At 41.9% G+C, this 21,737-nt stretch overlaps 1 protein-coding gene across 2 annotated transcripts in view; it reads left to right on the top strand.

Moving 5' to 3' along the window:
• Nucleotides 1-21,737, top strand: part of LOC139477925 (E3 ubiquitin-protein ligase mib1-like) — a 54,969-nt gene that overhangs the window by 4,201 nt on the left and 29,031 nt on the right. The gene's annotated exons all lie outside the window — the stretch shown is intronic.

The following is a 21,737-nucleotide window of genomic DNA, read 5'->3' as shown; positions in this document are numbered from 1 at the left end:
TAGAGGTGATATCTACACTGACACTCTCCAGTGTGGAGAGTGAGTAGATAGAGCTGAGATCTACATGGACTCACTCCAGTGTTGACAGTGAGTAGATAGAGGTGACATGTACATTGACTCACTCCAGTGTTGACAGTGATGAGATATATAGAGGTGACATGTACATTGACTCACTCCATTGTTGACAGTGAGTAGATAGAGGTGACATATACATTGACTCACTCCAGTGTTGACAGTGATGAGATATATAGAGGTGACATGTACATTGACTCACTCCAGTGTTGACAGTGAGTAGATAGAGGTGACATATACATTGACTCACTCCAGTGTTAACAGTGAGTAGATAGAGGTGACATGTACATTGACTCACTCCAGTGTTGACAGTGATGAGATATATAGAGGTGACATGTACATTGACTCACTCCATTGTTGACAGTGAGTAGATAGAGATGACATATACATTGACTCACTCCAGTGTTGACAGTGATGAGATATATAGAGGTGACATGTACATTGACTCACTCCAGTGTTGACAGTCAGTAGATAGAGGTGACATATACATTGACTCACTCCAGTGTTGACAGTGAGTAGATAGAGATGACATGTACATTGACTCACTCCAGTGTTGACAGTGAGTTGATAGAGGTGATATCTAGACTGACTCTCTCCAGTGTGGAGAGTGAGTAAATAGAGCTGATATGTGCATTGACTCACTCCATTGTTGACAGTGAGTAGATAGAGGTGACATGTCCATTGACTCACTCCAGTGTTGACAGTGAGTAGATAGAGGTGACATATACATTGACTCACTCCAGTGTTGACAGTGAGTAGATAGAGGTGATTTGTACATTGACTCACTCCAGTTTTGACAGTGAGTTGATAGAGTTGATATCTACACTGACTCTCTCCTGTGTGGAGACTGAGTAGAAAGAGCTGACATCTACATGGACACACTCCAGTTTTGACAGTGAGTTGATAGAGGTGATATCTACACTGACACTCTCCATTGTGGAGAGTGAGTAGATAGAGCTGACATCTACTTGTACTCACTCCAGTGTTGACAGTGAGTAGATAGAGGTGACATGTACATTGACTCACTCCAGTGTTGACAGTGATGAGATATATAGAGGTGACATGTACATTGACTCACTCCATTGTTGACAGTGAGTAGATAGAGGTGACATGTACATTAACTCACTCCAGTGTTGACAGTGAGTTGATAGAGGTGATATCTAGACTGACTCTCTCCAGCGTGGAGAGTGAGTAAATAAAGCTGACATGTACATTGACTCACTCCAGTGTTTACAGTGAGTAGATAGAGGTGACATATACATTGACTCACTCCAGTGTTGACAGTGAGTAGATAGAGGTGACATGTACATTGCCTCACTCCAGTTTTGACAGTGAGTTGATAGAGGTGATATCTACACTGACACTCTCCAGTGTGGAGAGTGAGTAGATAGAGCTGAGATCTACATGGACTCACTCCATTGTTGACAGTGAGTAGATAGAGGTGACATATACATTGACTCACTCCAGTGTTGACTGTGATGAGATATATAGAGGTGACATGTACATTGACTCACTCCAGTGTTGACATTCAGTAGATAGAGAAGACATATACATTGACTCACTCCAGTGTTGACAGTGAGTAGATAGAGGTGACATGTACATTGACTCACTCCATTTTTGACAGTAATGAGATATATAGAGGTGACATGTACATTGACTCACTCCAGTGTTGACAGTGATGAGATATATAGAGGTGACATGTACATTAACTCACTCCAGTGTTGACAGTGAGTAGATAGAGGTGACATATACATTGACTCACTCCATTTTTGACAGTAATGAGATATATAGAGGTGACATGTACATTGACTCACTCCAGTGTTGACAGTGAGTTCATAGAGCTGACATGTACATTGACTCTTTCCAGTGTTGACAGTGAGTAGATAGAGGTGACATGTACATTGACTCACTCCAGTGTTGACAGTGAGTAGATAGAGCTGACATGTACATTGACTGACTCCAGTGTTGACAGTGAGTAGATAGAGTTGATATGTGCATTGACTCACTCCAGTGTTGACAGTGAGTTGATAGAGGTGATGTCTACACTGACACTCTCCAGTGTGGAGAGTGAGTAGATAGAGCTGAGATCTACATGGACTCACTCCAGTGTTGACAGTGAGTAGATAGAGGTGACATGTACATTGACTCACTCCAGTGTTGACAGTGATGAGATATATAGAGGTGACATGTACATTGACTGACTCCATTGTTGACAGTGAGTAGATAGAGGTGACATATACATTGACTCACTGCAGTGTTGACAGTGATGAGATATATAGAGGTGACATGTACATTGACTCACTCCAGTGTTGACATTCAGTAGATAGAGGTAACATATACATTGACTCACTCCAGTGTTGACAGTGAGTAGATAGAGGTGACATGTCCATTGACTCACTCCAGTGTTGACAGTGAGTAGATAGAGGTGACATATACATTGACTCACTCCAGTGTTGACAGTGAGTAGATAGAGGTGATTTGTACATTGACTCACTCCAGTTTTGACAGTGAGTTGATAGAGTTGATATCTACACTGACTCTCTCCTGTGTGGAGACTGAGTAGAAAGAGCTGACATCTACATGGACACACTCCAGTTTTGACAGTGAGTTGATAGAGGTGATATCTACACTGACACTCTCCATTGTGGAGAGTGAGTAGATAGAGCTGACATCTACTTGTACTCACTCCAGTGTTGACAGTGAGTAGATAGAGGTGACATGTACATTGACTCACTCCAGTGTTGACAGTGATGAGATATATAGAGGTGACATGTACATTGACTCACTCCATTGTTGACAGTGAGTAGATAAAGGTGACATGTACATTAACTCACTCCAGTGTTGACAGTGAGTTGATAGAGGTGATATCTAGACTGACTCTCTCCAGTGTGGAGAGTGAGTAAATAAAGCTGATATGTGCATTGACTCACTCCAGTGTTGACAGTGAGTAGATAGAGGTGACATGTACATTGACTCACTCCAGTGTTGACAGTGAGTAGATAGAGGTGACATATACATTGACTCACTCCAGTGTTGACAGTGAGTAGATAGAGGTGACATGTACATTGCCTCACTCCAGTTTTGACAGTGAGTTGATAGAGGTGATATCTACACTGACACTCTCCAGTGTGGAGAGTGAGTAGATAGAGCTGAGATCTACATGGACTCACTCCATTGTTGACAGTGAGTAGATAGAGGTGACATCTACATGGACTCACTCCGGTGTTGACTGTGATGAGATATATAGAGGTGACATGTACATTGACTCACTCCAGTGTTGACATTCAGTAGATAGAGAAGACATATACATTGACTCACTCCAGTGTTGACAGTGAGTAGATAGAGGTGACATGTACATTGACTCACTCCATTTTTGACAGTAATGAGATATATAGAGGTGACATGTACATTGACTCACTCCAGTGTTGACAGTGATGAGATATATAGAGGTGACATGTACATTAACTCACTCCAGTGTTGACAGTGAGTAGATAGAGGTGACATATACATTGACTCACTCCATTTTTGACAGTAATGAGATATATAGAGGTGACATGTACATTGACTCACTCCAGTGTTGACAGTGATGAGATATATAGAGGTGACATGTACATTAACTCACTCCAGTGTTGACAGTGAGTAGATAGAGGTGACATATACATTGACTCACTCCATTTTTGACAGTAATGAGATATATAGAGGTGACATGTACATTGACTCACTCCAGTGTTGACAGTGAGTTCATAGAGCTGACATGTACATTGACTCACTCCAGTGTTGACAGTGAGTAGATAGAGGTGACATGTACATTGACTCACTCCAGTGTTGACAGTGAGTAGATAGAGCTGACATGTACATTGACTCACTCCAGTTTTGACAGTGAGTTGAGAGAGGTGATATCTACACTGACACTCACCATTGTGGAGAGTGAGTAGATAGAGCTGACATCTACTTGTACTCACTCCAGTGTTGACAGTGAGTAGATAGAGGTGACATGTACATTGACTCACTCCAGTGTTGACAGTGATGAGATATATAGAGGTGACATGTACATTGACTCACTCCATTGTTGACAGTGAGTAGATAGAGGTGACATGTACATTAACTCACTCCAGTGTTGACAGTGAGTTGATAGAGGTGATATCTAGACTGACTCTCTCCAGTGTGGAGAGTGAGTAAATAAAGCTGATATGTGCATTGACTCACTCCAGTGTTGACAGTGAGTAGATAGAGGTGACATGTACATTGACTCACTCCAGTGTTGACAGTCAATAGACATATAGAGGTGACATGTACATTGACTCACTCCAGTGTTGACAGTGAGTAGATAGAGGTGACATGTACATTGACTCACTCCAGTGTTGACAGTGATGAGATATATAGAGGTGACATGTACATTAACTCACTCCAGTGTTGACAGTGAGTAGATAGAGGTGACATATACATTGACTCACTCCATTTTTGACAGTAATGAGATATATAGAGGTGACATGTACATTGACTCACTCCAGTGTTGACAGTGAGTTCATAGAGCTGACATGTACATTGACTCACTCCAGTGTTGACAGTGAGTAGATAGAGGTGACATGTACATTGACTCACTCCAGTGTTGACAGTGAGTAGATAGAGCTGACATGTACATTGACTCACTCCAGTGTTGACAGTGAGTAGAAAGAGTTGATATGTGCATTGACTCACTCCAGTGTTGACAGTGAGTAGATAGAGGTGACATATACATTGCCTCACTCCAGTGTTGACAGTGCGTAGATAGAGGTGACATATACATTGACTCACTCCAGTGTTGACAGTGAGTAGATAGAGGTGACATGTACATTGACTCACTCCAGTTTTGACAGTGAGTTGATAGAGGTGATGTCTACACTGACACTCTCCAGTGTGGAGAGTGAGTAGATAGAGCTGAGATCTACATGGACTCACTCCAGTGTTGACAGTGAGTAGATAGAGGTGACATGTACATTGACTCACTCCAGTGTTGACAGTGATGATATATATAGAGGTGACATGTACATTGACTCACTCCATTGTTGACAGAGAGTAGATAGAGGTGACATATACATTGACTCACTCCAGTGTTGACAGTGATGAGATATATAGAGGTGACATGTACATTGACTCACTCCAGTGTTGACATTCAGTAGATAGAGGTGACATATACATTGATGCACTCCAGTGTTGACAGTGAGTAGATAGAGGTGACATGTACATTGACTCACTCCAGTGTTGACAGTGAGTTGATAGAGGTGATATCTACACTGACTCACTCCAGTGTTGACAATGAGTTGATAGAGGTGATATCTGCACTGACTCTCTCCAGTGTGGAGAGTGAGTAGATAGAGCTGACATCTACATGGACTCACTCAGGTGTTGACAGTGAGTAGAAAAAAGTGACATGTACATTGACTCACTCCAGTGTTGACAGTGACTAGAAAAAAGTGACATGTACATTGACTCACTCCAGTGTTGACAGTGAATAGACATATAGAGGTGACATGTACATTGACTCACTCCAGTGCTGACAGTGAGTAGATAGAGGTGACATGTACATTGACTCCCTCCAGTGTTGACAGTGATGAGATAGAGGTGGGATGTACATTGTCTCACTCCAGTGTTGACAGTGCGTAGATAGAGCTGAAAACTACATGGACTCACTCCAGAGTTGACAGTGAGTAGATAGAGGTGACATGCACATTGACTCACTCCAGTGTTGACAGTGAAGAGATAAATAGAGGTCACATGTACATTGACTCACTCCAGTGTTGACAGTGAGTAGATAGAGGTGACATATACATTGACTCACTCCATTTTTGACAGTAATGAGATATATAGAGGTGACATGTACATTGACTCACTCCAGTGTTGACAGTGAGTTCCTAGAGCTGACATGTACATTGACTCACTCCAGTGTTGAAAGTGAGTAGATAGAGGTGACATGTACATTGACTCACTCCAGTGTTGACAGTGAGTAGATAGAGCTGACATGTACATTGACTCACTCCAGTGTTGACAGTGAGTAGATAGAGTTGATATGTGCACTGACTCACTCCAGTGTTGACAGTGAGTAGATAGAGGTGACATGTACATTGCCTCACTCCTGTGTTGACAGTGCGTAGATAGAGGTGACATATACATTGACTCACTCCAGTGTTGACAGTGAGTAGATAGAGGTGACATGTACATTGACTCACTCCAGTTTTGACAGTGAGTTGATAGAGGTGATATCTACACTGACACTCTCCAGTTAGGAGAGTGAGTAGATAGAGCTGAGATCTACATGGACTCACTCCAGTGTTGACAGTGAGTAGATAGAGCTGACATGTATATTGACTCACTCCAGTGTTGACAGTCAGTAGATAGAGGTGACATATACATTGACTCACTCCAGTTTTGACAGTGAGTAGATAGAGGTGACATGTACATTGACTCACTCCTGTGTTGACAGTGAGTTGATAGAGGTGATATCTACACTGACTCACTTCAGTGTTGACAATGAGTTGATAGAGGTTATATCTGCACTGACTCTCTCCAGTGTGGAGAGTGAGTAGATAGAGCTGACATCTACATGGACTCACTCCAGTGTTGACAGTGAGTAGAAAAAAGTGACATGTACATGGACTCACTCCAGTGTTGACAGTGACTAGAAAAAAGGGACATGTACATTGACTCACTCCAGTGTTGACAGTGAATAGACATATAGAGGTGACATGTACATTGACTCACTCCAGTGTTGACAGTGAGTAGATAGAGTTGTTATGTATATTGACTCACTCCAGTGTTGACAGTGATGAGATATATAGAGGTGACATGTACATTGACTCACTCGAGTGTTGACAGTGAAGAGATATATAGAGGTGACATGTACAATGACTCACTCCAGTGTTGACAGTCAGTAGATAGAGGTGACATATACATTCACTCACTCCAGTGTTGACAGTGAGTAGATAGAGGTGACATGTACATTGACTCACTCCAGTGTTGACAGTGAGTTGATAGAGGTGATATCTACACTGACTCTCTCCAGTGTGGAGAGTGAGTAGATAGAGCTGACATCTACATGGACTCACTCCAGTGTTGACAGTGAGTAGAAAAAAGTGACATGTGCATGGAGTCACTCCAGTGTTGACAGTGATTAGACATATAGAGGTGACATGTACATTGACTCACTCCAGTGTTGACAGTGAGTAGATAGAGCTGTTATGTATATTGACTCACTCCAGTGTTGACAGTGATGAGATATATAGAGGTGACATGTACATTGACTCACTCAAGTGTTGACAGTGAGTAGATAGAGGTGACATGTACATTGACTCACTCCAGTGTTGACAGTGAGTAGATAAGGTGACATATACATTGACTCACTCCATTTTTGACAGTAATGAGATATATAGAGGTGACATGTACAGTGACTTATTCCAGTGTTGACAGTGAGTAGATAGAGGTGACATATACATTGACTCACTCCAGTATTGACAGTGAGTAGATAGAGCTGACAAGTATATTGACTCACTCCAGTGTTGACAGTGAGTAGATAGAGTTGATATGTGCATTGACTCACTCCAGTGTTGACAGTGAGTAGATAGAGGTGACATGTACATTGACTCACTCAAGTGTTGACAGTGCGTAGATAGAGATGACATATACATTGACTCACTCCAGTGTTGACAGTGAGTAGATAGAGGTGACATGTACATTGACTAACTCCAATGTTGACAGTGAATAGACATATAGAGGTGACATGTACATTGACTCACTCCAGTGCTGACAGTGAGTAGATAGAGGTGACATGTACATTGACTCCCTCCAGTGTTGACAGTGATGAGATAGAGGTTGGATGTACATTGCCTCACTCCAGTGTTGACAGTGCGTAGATAGAGCTAAAAACTACATGGACTCACTCCAGAGTTGACAGTGAGTAGATAGAGGTGACATGCACATTGACTCACTCCAGTGTTGACAGTGAAGAGATAAATAGAGGTCACATGTACATTGACTCACTCCAGTGTTGACAGTGAGTAGATAGAGGTGACATATACATTGACTCACTCCATTTTTGACAGTAATGAGATATATAGAGGTGACATGTACATTGACTCACTCCAGTGTTGACAGTGAGTTCATAGAGCTGACATGTACATTGACTCACTCCAGTGTTGAAAGTGAGTAGATAGAGGTGACATGTACATTGACTCACTCCAGTGTTGACAGTGAGTAGATAGAGGTGACATGTACATTGACTCACTCCAGTGTTGACAGTGAGTAGATAGAGTTGATATGTGCACTGACTCACTCCAGTGTTGACAGTGAGTAGATAGAGGTGACATGTACATTGCCTCACTCGAGTGTTGACAGTGCGTAGATAGAGGTGACATATACATTGACTCACTCCAGTGTTGACAGTGAGTAGATGGAAGTGACATGTACATTGACTCACTCCAGTTTTGACAGTGAGTTGATAGAGGTGATATCTACACTGACACTCTCCAGTGTGGAGAGTGAGTAGATAGAGCTGAGATCTACATGGACTCACTCCAGTGTTAACAGTGAGTAGATAGAGGTGACATGTACATTGACTCACTCCAGTGTTGACAGTGATGAGATATATAGAGGTGACATGTACATTGACTCACTCCATTGTTGACAGTGAGTAGATAGAGGTGACATATACATTCACTCACTCCAGTGTTGACAGTGATGAGATATATAGAGGTGACATGTACATTGACTCACTCCAGTGTTGTCATTCAGTAGATAGAGGTGACATATACATTGACTCACTCCAGTGTTGACAGTGAGTAGATAGAGGTGACATGTACATTGACTCACTCCAGTGTTGACAGTGATGAGATATATAGAGGTGACATGTACATTGACTCACTCCATTGTTGACAGTGAGTAGATAGAGATGTCATATACATTGACTCACTGCAGTGTTGACAGTGATGAGATATATAGAGGTGACATGTACATTGACTCACTCCAGTGTTGACAGTCAGTAGATAGAGGTGACATATACATTGACCGACTCCAGTGTTGACAGTGAGTAGATAGAGATGACATGTACATTGACTCACTCCAGTGTTGACAGTGAGTTGATAGAGGTGATATCTAGACTGACTCTCTCCAGTGTGGAGAGTGAGTAAATAGAGCTGATATGTGCATTGACTCACTCCAGTGTTGACAGTGAGTAGATAGAGGTGACATGTACATTGACTCACTCCAGTATTGACAGTGAGTAGATAGAGGTGACATATACATTGACTCACTCCAGTATTGACAGTGAGTAGATAGAGGTGACTTGTACATTGACTCACTCCAGTTTTGACAGTGAGTTGATAGAGTTGATATCTACACTGACTCTCTCCAGTGTGGAGAGTGAGTAGAAAGAGCTGACATCTACATGGACACACTCCAGTGTTGACAGTGAGTAGATAGAGGTGACATGTACATTGACTCACTCCAGTGTTGACAGTCAGTAGATAGAGGTGACATATACATTGGCTCACTCCAGTGTTGACATTGAGTAGAAAGAGGTGACATATACATTGACTCACTCCATTTTTGACAGTAATGAGATATATAGAGGTGACATGTACATTGACTCACTCCAGTGTTGACAGTGAGTTCATAGAGCTGACATGTACATTGACTCACTCCAGTGTTGACAGTGAAGAGATATATAGAGGTGACATGTACATTGACTCATTCCAGTGAGTTGATAGAGGTGATATCTACACTGACTCTCTCCAGTGTGGAGAGTGAGTAGACAGTGAGTTGATAGAGTTGATATCTACACTGACTCTCTCCAGTGTGGAGAGTGAGTAGATAGAGCTGACATCTACATGGACTCACTCCAGTGTTGACAGTGACTAGAAAAAAGTGACATGTACATTGACTCACTCCAGTGTTGACAGTGAATAGACATATAGAGGTGACATGTACATTGACTCACTCCAGTGTTGAGAGTGAGTAGATAGAGTTGTTATGTATATTGACTCACTCCAGTGTTGACAGTGATGAGATATATAGAGGTGACATGTACATTGACTCACTGGAGTGTTGACAGTGAGTTGATAGAGGTGACATGTACATTGACTCACTCCAGTGTTGACAGTGATGAGATATATAGAGGTGACATGTACATTGACTCACTCCAGTGTTGACAGTGAGTAGATAGAGGTGAAAACTACATGGACTCACTCCAGAGTTGACAGTGAGTAGATAGAGGTGACATGCACATTGACTCACTCCAGTGTTGACAGTGAAGAGATAAATAGAGGTGAAATGTACATTGACTCACTCCAGTGTTGACAGTTAGTAGATAGAGGTGACATATACATTGACTCACTCCAGTATTGACAGTGAAGAGATATATAGAGGTGACATGCACATTGACTCACTCCAGTGTTGACAGTGAAGAGATAAATAGAGGTGAAATGTACATTGACTCACTCCAGTGTTGACAGTTAGTAGATAGAGGTGACATATACATTGACTCACTCCAGTGTTGACAGTGAGTTGATAGAGGTGATATCTAGACTGACTCTCTCCAGTGTGGAGAGTGAGTAAATAAAGCTGATATGTACATTGACTCACTCCAGTGTTGACAGTGATGAGATAAATAGAGGTTACATGTACATTGACTCACTCCAGTGTTGACAGTGAGTAGATAGAGGTGAAAACTACATGGACTCACTCCAGAGTTGACAGTGAGTAGATAGAGGTGACATGCACATTGACTCACTCCAGTGTTGACAGTGAAGAGATAAATAGAGGTGAAATGTACATTGACTCACTCCAGTGTTGACAGTTAGTAGATAGAGGTGACATATACATTGACTCACTCCAGTATTGACAGTGAAGAGATATATAGAGGTGACATGTACAATGACATGTACAATGACTCACTCCAGTGTTGACAGTCAGTAGATAGAGGTGACATATACATTGACTCACTCCAGTGTTGACAGTGAGTAGATAGAGGTGACATGTACATTGACTCACTCCAGTGTTGACAGTGAGTTGATAGAGGTGATATCTACACTGACTCACTCCAGTGTTGACAATGAGTTGATAGTGGTGATATCTGCACTGATTCTCTCCAGTGTGGAGAGTGAGTAGATAGAGCAGACATCTACATGGACTCACTCCAGTGTTGACAGTGAGTAGAAAAAAGTGACATGTACATTGACACACTCCAGTGTTGACAGTGACTAGAAAAAAGGGACATGTACATTGACTCACTCCAGTGTTGACAGTGAATAGACATATAGAGGTGACATGTACATTGACTCACTCCAGTGTTGACAGTGAGTAGATAGAGTTTTTATGTATATTGACTCACTCCAGTGTTGACAGTGATGAGATATATAGCGGTGACATGTACATTGACTCACTCGAGTGTTGACAGTGAGTAGATAGAGGTGACATGTACATTGACTCACTCCAGTGTTGACAGTGAGTAGATAGAGGTGACATATACATTGACTCACTCCATTTTTGACAGTAATGAGATATATAGAGGTGACATGTACAGTGACTTATTCCAGTGTTGACAGTGAGTAGATAGAGGTGACATATACATTGACTCACTCCAGTGTTGACAGTGAGTAGACAGAGCTGACAAGTATATTGACTCACTCCAGTGTTGACAGTGAGTAGTTAGAGTTGATATGTGCATTGACTCACTCCAGTGTTGACAGTGAGTAGATAGAGGTGACATATACATTGACTCACTCCAGTGTTGACAGTGCGTAGATAGAGGTGACATATACATTGACTCACTCCAGTGTTGACAGTGAGTAGATAGAGGTGATATCTACATTGACTCACTCCAGTGTTGACAGTGAGTTGATAGAGGTGATATCTACACTGACTCTCTCCAGTGTGGAGAGTGAGTAGATAGAGCTGACATCTACTCGGACTCACTCCAGTGTTGACAGTCAGTAGAAAAAAGTGACATGTACATTGACTCACTCCAGTGTTGACAGTGAATAGACATATAGAGGTGACATGTACATTGACTCACTCCAGTGTTGACATTGAGTAGATAGAGTTGTTATGTATATTGACTCACTCCAGTGTTGACAGTTATGAGATATATAGAGGTGACATGTACATTGACTCACTGGAGTGTTGACAGTGAGTTGATAGAGGTGACATGTACATTGACTCACTCCAGTGTTGACAGTGATGAGATATATAGAGGTGACATGTACATTGACTCACTCCAGTGTTGACAGTCAGTAGATAGGGGTGACATGTACATTGACTCACTCCAGTGTTGACAGTGATGAGATAAATAGAGGTGACATGTACATTGACTCACTCCAGTGTTGACAGTGAGTAGATAGAGGTGAAAACTACATGGACTCACTCCAGAGTTGACAGTGAGTATATAGAGGTGACATGCACATTGACTCACTCCAGTGTTGACAGTGAAGAGATAAATAGAGGTGAAATGTACATTGACTCACTCCAGTGTTGACAGTTAGTAGATAGAGGTGACATATACATTGACTCACTCCATTTTTGACAGTAATGAGATATATAGAGGTGACATGTACATTGACTCACTCCAGTGTTGACAGTGAGTTCATAGAGGTGACAGGTACATTGACTCACTCCAGTGTTGACAGTGAGTAGATAGAGCTGACATGTATATTTACTCACTCCAGTGTTGACAGTGAGTAGATAGAGTTGATATGTGCATTGACTCACTCCAGTGTTGACAGTGAGTAGATAGAGGTGACATGTACATTGCCTCACTCCAGTGTTGACAGTGAGTAGATAGAGGTGATATATACATTGACTCACTCCAGTGTTGACAGTGAGTAGATAGAGGTGACTTGTACATTGACTCACTCAAGTTTTGACAGTGAGTTGATAGAGTTGATATCTACACTGACTCTCTCCAGTGTGGAGAGTGAGTAGATAGAGCTGATATCTACATGGACTCACTCCAGTGTTGACAGTCAGTAGAAAAAAGTGACATGTACATTGACTCACTCCAGTGTTGACAGTGAATAGACATATAGAGGTGACATGTACATTGACTCACTCCAGTGTTGACAGTGAGTAGATAGAGTTGTTATGTATATTGACTCACTCCAGTGTTGACAGTGATGAGATATATAGAGGTGACATGTACATTGACTCACTGGAGTGTTGACAGTGAGTTGATAGAGGTGACATGTACATTGACTCACTCCAGTGTTGACAGTGATGAGATATATACAGGTGACATGTACATTGACTCACTCCAGTGTTGACAGTGAGTAGATAGAGGTGACATGTACATTGACTCACTCCAGTGTTGACAGTGATGAGATATATAGAGATGACATGTACATTGACTCACTCCAGTGTTGACAGTGAGTAGATAGAGATGACATATACATTGACTCACTCCAGTGTTGACAGTGATGAGATATATAGAGGTGACATGTACATTGACTCACTCCAGTGTTGACAGTCAGTAGATAGATGTGACATATACATTGACTCACTCCAGTGTTGACAGTGAGAAGATAGAGATGACATGTACATTGACTCACTCCAGTGTTGACAGTAAGTTGATAGAGGTGATATCTAGTCTGACTCTCTCCAGTGTGGAGAGGGAGTAAATAGAGCTGATATGTGCATTGACTCACTCCAGTGTTGACAGTGAGTAGATAGAGGTGACATGTACATTGACTCACTCCAGTGTTGTCAGTGAGTAGATAGAGGTGATATATACATTGACTCACTCCAGTGTTGACAGTGAGTAGATAGAGGTGACTTGTACATTGACTCACTCAAGTTATGACAGTGAGTTGATAGAGTTGATATCTACACTGACTCTCTCCAGTGTGGAGAGTGAGTAGAAAGAGCTGACATCTACATGGACACACTCCAGTGTTGACAGTGAGTAGACAGAGGTGACATGTACATTGACTCACTCCAGTGTTGACAGTGATGAGATATATAGAGGTGACATGTACATTGACTCACTCCATTGTTGACAGTGAGTAGATAGAGGTGACATATACATTGACTCACTCCAGTATTGACAGTGAAGAGATATATAGAGGTGACATGTACAATGACTCACTCCAGTGTTGACAGTCAGTAGATAGAAGTGACATATACATTGACTCACTCCAGTGTTGACAGTGAGTAGATAGAGGTGACATGTACATTGACTCACTCCAGTGTTGACAGTGAGTTGATAGAGGTGATATCTACACTGACTCACTCCAGTGTTGACAATGAGTTGATAGTGGTGATATCTGCACTGACTCTCTCCAGTGTGGAGAGTGAGTAGATAGAGCAGACATCTACATGGACTCACTCCAGTGTTGACAGTGAGTAGAAAAAAGTGACATGTACATTGACTCACTGCAGTGTTGACAGTGACTAGAAAAAAGGGACATGTACATTGACTCACTCCAGTGTTGACAGTGAATAGACATATAGAGGTGACATGTACATTGACTCACTCCAGTGTTGACAGTGAGTAGATAGAGTTGTTATGTATATTGACTCACTCCAGTGTTGACAGTGATGAGATATATAGAGGTGACATGTACATTGACTCACTCGAGTGTTGACAGTGAGTAGATAGAGGTGACATGTACATTGACTCACTCCAGTGTTGACAGTGAGTAGATAGAGGTGACATATACATTGACTCACTCCATTTTTGACAGTAATGAGATATATAGAGGTGACATGTACAGTGACTTATTCCAGTGTTGACAGTGAGTAGATAGAGGTGACATGTACATTGACTCACTCCAGTGTTGACAGTCAGTAGATAGAGCTGACAAGTATATTGACTCACTCCAGTGTTGACAGTGAGTAGTTAGAGTTGATATGTGCATTGACTCACTCCAGTGTTGACAGTGAGTAGATAGAGGTGACATGTACATTGACTCACTCAAGTGTTGACAGTGCGTAGATAGAGGTGACATATACATTGACTCACTCCAGTGTTGACAGTGAGTAGATAGAGGTGACATGTACATTGACTCACTCCAGTTTTGACAGTGAGTTGATAGAGGTGATATCTACACTGACACTCTCCAGTGTGGAGAGTGAGTAGATAGAGCTCAGATCTACATGGACTCACTCCATTGTTGACAGTGAGTAGATAGAGTTGACATCTACATGGACTCACTCCAGTGTTGACAGTGAGTAGATAGAGGTGACATCTACATTGACTCACTCCAGTGTTGACAGTGAGTAGATAGAGCTCAGATCTACATGGACTCACTCCAGTGTTGACAGTGAGTAGATAGAGTTGACATCTACATGGACTCACTCCAGTGTTGACAGTGAGTAGATAGAGGTGACATCTACATTGACTCACTCCAGTGTTGACAGTCAATAGATAGAGGTGACATGTACATTGTTTTACTCCAGTGTTGACAGTGAGTAGATAGAGTTGACATCTACATGGACTCACTCCAGTGTTGACAGTGAGTAGTAAGAGGTGACAGGTACATTGACTCACTCCAGTGTTGGCAGTGAGTAGATAGAGTTGACTTGTACATTGACTCACTCCAGTGATGACAGTGAGTAGATCGAGGCGCCATGTACATTGACTCACTCCAGTGTTGACAGTGATGAGATATATAGAGGTGACATGTACATTGACTCACTCCAGTGTTGACAGTGATGAGATATATAGAGGTGACATGTACATTGACTCACTCCAGTGTTGACATTGAGTAGATAGAGTTGTTATGTAAATTGACTCACTCCAGTGTTGACAGTGATGAGATATATAGAGGTGACATGTACATTGACTCAATCGAGTGTTGACAGTTAGTAGATGGAGGTGACATGTTCATTGACTCACTCCAGTGTTGACAGTGAGTAGATAGAGATGACATGTACATTGACTCACTCCAGGCTTGACAGTGAGTAGATAGAGTTGACATCTACATGGACTCACTCCAGTTTTGACAGTGAGTAGAAAGAGGTGACATGTACATAGACTCAATCCAGTGTTGACAGTGAGTAGATAGAGTTGACATCTACATGGACTCACTCCAGTTTTGAAAGTGAGTAGAAAGAGGTCACATGTACATTGACTCACTCCAGTGTTGACAGTGAGTAGATAGAGTTGACATGTACATTGACTCATCCCAGTGTTGACAGTGAGTAGATAGAGGTGACAGAAACATTGACTCACTCCAGTTTTGGCAGTGAGTAGATAGAGTTGATTTGTAAATTGACTCACTCCAGTGTTGACAGTGAGTAGATAGAGGTGACATGTATATTGACTCACTCCAGTGTTGACAGTGATGAGATATATAGAGGTGACATGTACATTGACTTACTCTAGTGTTGACAGTGATGAGATAGAGGTGATATCTACACTGACTCTCTCCAGTGTTGACAGTGAGTAGATAGAGTTGACATTAACATGGACTCACTCCAGTGTTGACAGTGAGTAGATCGAGGCACATGTACATTGACTCACTTCAGTGTTGACAGTGAGTAGATAGAGGTGACATGTACATTGACTCACTCCAGTGTTGACAGTGAGTAGATAGAGGTGATATATACATTGAGTCACTCCAGTGTTGACAGTGAGTAGATAGATGTGACATCTACATTGACTCACTCCAGTGTTGACAGTGAGTAGATGGAGTTGACATCTACATTGACTCACTCCAGTGTTGACAGTGAGTAGATAGAGGTGACATGTACATTGACTCACTCCAGTGTTGACAGTGAGTAGATAAAGGTGACATGTACATTGACTCACTCCATTGTTGACAGTGAGTAAATAGAGTTCACATGTTCATTGACTCACTCCAGTGTTGACAGTGAGTAGATAGATTTGACATGTGCATTGACTCACTCCAGTGTTGACAGTGAGTAGATAGAGGTGACATCAACATTGACTCACTCCAGTTTTGACAGTGAGTAGATAGAGTTGACATAAACATGGACTCACTCCAGTTTTGACAGTGAGTAGAAAGAGCTGACATGTACATTGACTCCATCCAGTGTTGACAGTGAGTAGATAGAGTTGACATGTACATTGACTCACTCCAGTGTTGACAGTGAGTAGATAGAGGTGACATGAACATTGACTCACTCCAGTGTTGGCAGTGAGTAGATAGAGTTGACATGTACATTGACTCACTCCAGTGTTGACAGTGAGTAGATAGAGGTGATATCTACACTGACTCACTCCAGTGTTGACAGTGAGTAGATAGAGGTGACATGTACATTGACTCACTCCAGTGTTGACAGTGAGTTGATAGAGGTGATATCTACACTGACTCACTCCAGTGTTGACAATGAGTTGATAGTGGTGATATCTGCACTGACTCTCTCCAGTGTGGAGAGTGAGTAGATAGAGCAGACATCTACATGGACTCACTCCAGTGTTGACAGTGAGTAGAAAAAAGTGACATGTACATTGACTCACTGCAGTGTTGACAGTGACTAGAAAAAAGGGACATGTACATTGACTCACTCCAGTGTTGACAGTGAATAGACATATAGAGGTGACATGTACATTGACTCACTCCAGTGTTGACAGTTAGTAGATAGAGTTGTTATGTATATTGACTCACTCCAGTGTTGACAGTGATGAGATATATAGAGGTGACATGTACATTGACTCACTCGAGTGTTGACAGTGAGTAGATAGAGGTGACATGTACATTGACTCACTCCAGTGTTGACAGTGAGTAGATAGAGGTGACATATACATTGACTCACTCCATTTTTGACAGTAATGAGATATATAGAGGTGACATGTACAGTGACTTATTCCAGTGTTGACAGTGAGTAGATAGAGGTGACATGTACATTGACTCACTCCAGTGTTGACAGTGAGTAGATAGAGCTGACAAGTATATTGACTCACTCCAGTGTTGACAGTGAGTAGTTAGAGTTGATATGTGCATTGACTCACTCCAGTGTTGACAGTGAGTAGATAGAGGTGACATGTACATTGACTCACTCAAGTGTTGACAGTGCGTAGATAGAGGTGACATATACATTGACTCACTCCAGTGTTGACAGTGAGTAGATAGAGGTGACATGTACATTGACTCACTCCAGTTTTGACAGTGAGTTGATAGAGGTGATATCTACACTGACACTCTCCAGTGTGGAGAGTGAGTAGATAGAGCTCAGATCTACATGGACTCACTCCAGTGTTGACAGTGAGTAGATAGAGTTGACATCTACATGGACTCACTCCAGTGTTGACAGTGAGTAGATAGAGGTGACATCTACATTGACTCACTCCAGTGTTGACAGTGAGTAGATAGAGCTCAGATCTACATGGACTCACTCCAGTGTTGACAGTGAGTAGATAGAGGTGACATCTACATTGACTCACTCCAGTGTTGACAGTGAGTAGATAGAGGTGACATGTACATTGATTTACTCCAGTGTTGACAGTGAGTAGATAGAGTTGACATCTACATGGACTCACTCCAGTGTTGACAGTGAGTAGTAAGAGGTGACAGGTACATTGACTCACTCCAGTGTTGGCAGTGAGTAGATAGAGTTGACTTGTACATTGACTCACTCCAGTGATGACAGTGAGTAGATCGAGGCGCCATGTACATTGACTCACTCCAGTGTTGACAGTGATGAGATATATAGAGGTGACATGTACATTGACTCACTCCAGTGTTGACAGTGATGAGATATATAGAGGTGACATGTACATTGACTAACTCCAGTGTTGACATTGAGTAGATAGAGTTGTTATGTAAATTGACTCACTCCAGTGTTGACAGTGATGAGATATATAGAGGTGACATGTACATTGACTCAATCGAGTGTTGACAGTTAGTAGATGGAGGTGACATGTTCATTGACTCACTCCAGTGTTGACAGTGAGTAGATAGAGATGACATGTACATTGACTCACTCCAGGCTTGACAGTGAGTAGATAGAGTTGACATCTACATGGACTCACTCCAGTTTTGAGAGTGAGTAGAAAGAGGTGACATGTACATAGACTCAATCCAGTGTTGACAGTGAGTAGATAGAGTTGACATCTACATGGACTCACTCCAGTTTTGAAAGTGAGTAGAAAGAGGTCACATGTACATTGACTCACTCCAGTGTTGACAGTGAGTAGATAGAGTTGACATGTACATTGACTCATCCCAGTGTTGACAGTGAGTAGATAGAGGTGACAGAAACATTGAGTCACTCCAGTTTTGGCAGTGAGTAGATAGAGTTGATTTGTAAATTGACTCACTACAGTGTTGACAGTGAGTAGATAGAGGTGACATGTATATTGACTCACTCCAGTGTTGACAGTGATGAGATATATAGAGGTGACATGTACATTGACTTACTCTAGTGTTGACAGTGATGAGATAGAGGTGATATCTACACTGACTCTCTCCAGTGTTGACAGTGAGTAGATAGAGTTGACATTAACATGGACTCACTCCAGTGTTGACAGTGAGTAGATCGAGGCACATGTACATTGACTCACTTCAGTGTTGACAGTGAGTAGATAGAGGTGACATGTACATTGACTCACTCCAGTGTTGACAGTGAGTAGATAGAGGTGATATATACATTGAGTCACTCCAGTGTTGACAGTGAGTAGATAGATGTGACATCTACATTGACTCACTCCAGTGTTGACAGTGAGTAGATGGAGTTGACATCTACATTGACTCACTCCAGTGTTGACAGTGAGTAGATAGAGGTGACATGTACATTGACTCACTCCAGTGTTGACAGTGAGTAGATAAAGGTGACATGTACATTGACTCACTCCATTGTTGACAGTGAGTAAATAGAGTTGACATGTTCATTGACTCGCTCCAGTGTTGACAGTGAGTAGATAGATTTGACATGTGCATTGACTCACCCCAGTGTTGACAGTGAGTAGATAGAGGTGACATCTACATTGACTCACTCCAGTTTTGACAGTGAGTAGATAGAGCTAACATAAACATGGACTCACTCCAGTTTTGACAGTGAGTAGAAAGAGCTGACATGTACATTGACTCCATCCAGTGTTGACAGTGAGTAGATAGAGTTGACATGTACATTGACTCACTCCAGTGTTGACAGTGAGTAGATAGAGGTGACATGAACATTGACTCACTCCTGTGTTGGCAGTGAGTAGATAGAGTTGACATGTACATTGACTCACTCCAGTGTTGACAGTGAGTAGATAGAGGTGATATCTACACTGACTCACTCCAGTGTTGACAGTGAGTAGATGGAGTTGACATCTACGTTGACTCACTCCAGTGTTGACATTGAGTAGATAGAGGTGACATGTACATTGACTCACTCCAGTGTTGACAGTGAGTAGATAGAGTTGACACATACATTGACTCACTCTAGTGACGACAGTGAGTAGACAGAGGTGATATCTACACTTACTCTCTCCAGTGTTGACAGTGAGTAGATAGAGTTGACATCTACATTGACTCACTCCAGTGTTGACAGTGAGTAGATAGTGGTGACATCTACATTGACTCACTCCAGTGTTGACAGTGAGTAGATGGAGTTGACATCTACATGGACTCACTCCAGTGTTGACAGTGAGTAGATAAAGGTGACATGTACATTGACTCACTCCAGTGTTGACAGTGAGTAGATAAAGGTGACATGTACATTGACTCACTCCATTGTTGACAGTGAGTAGATAGAGTTGACATGTCCATTGACTCACTCCAGTGTTGACAGTGAGTAGATAGATTTGACATGTGCATTGACTCACTCCAGTGTTGACAGTGAGTAGATAGAGGTGACATGTACATTGACTCACTCCAGTTTTGACAGTGAGTAGATAGAGTTGACATCTACATGGACTCACTCCAGTTTTGACAGTGACTAGAAAGAGGTGACATGTACATTGACTCCATCCAGTGTTGACAGTGAGTAGATAGATTTGACATGTGCATTGACTCACTCCAGTGTTGACAGTGAGTAGATAGAGGTGATATATACATTGAGTCACTCCAGTTTTGGCAGTGAGTAGATAGAGGTGACATCTACATTGACTCACTCCAGTGTTGACAGTGAGTAGATGGAGTTGACATCTACATTGACTCACTCCAGTGTTGACAGTGAGTAGATAGAGGTGACATGTACATTGACTCACTCCAGTGTTGACAGTGAGTAGATAAAGGTGACATGTACATTGACTCACTCCATTGTTGACAGTGAGTAAATAGAGTTGACATGTTCATTGACTCACTCCAGTGTTGACAGTGAGTAGATAGATTTGACATGTGCATTGACTCACTCCAGTGTTGACAGTGAGTAGATAGAGGTGACATGTACATTGACTCACTCCAGTTTTGACAGTGAGTAGATAGAGTTGACATATACATGGACTCACTCCAGTTTTGACAGTGAGTAGAAAGAGGTGACATGTACATTGACTCCATCCAGTGTTGACAGTGAGTAGATAGAGTTGACATGTACATTGACTCACTCCAGTGTTGACAGTGAGTAGATAGAGGTGACATGAACATTGACTCACTCCAGTGTTGGCAGTGAGTAGATAGAGTTGACATGTACATTCACTCACCCCAGTGTTGACAGTGAGTAGATAGAGGTGATATCTACACTGACTCACTCCAGTGTTGACAGTGAGTAGATGGAGTTGACATCTACGTTGACTCACTCCAGTGTTGACATTG

This window comes from Haliotis cracherodii, unplaced genomic scaffold (genome assembly GCF_022045235.1).
Source record: "Haliotis cracherodii isolate W230 unplaced genomic scaffold, xgHalCrac1.p SCAF_37, whole genome shotgun sequence".
Lineage (NCBI taxonomy): Eukaryota > Metazoa > Mollusca > Gastropoda > Lepetellida > Haliotidae > Haliotis > Haliotis cracherodii.
The sequence above is the reverse complement of the archived record's forward strand: the minus strand, read 5'-3'. Positions and strand labels throughout refer to the sequence as shown.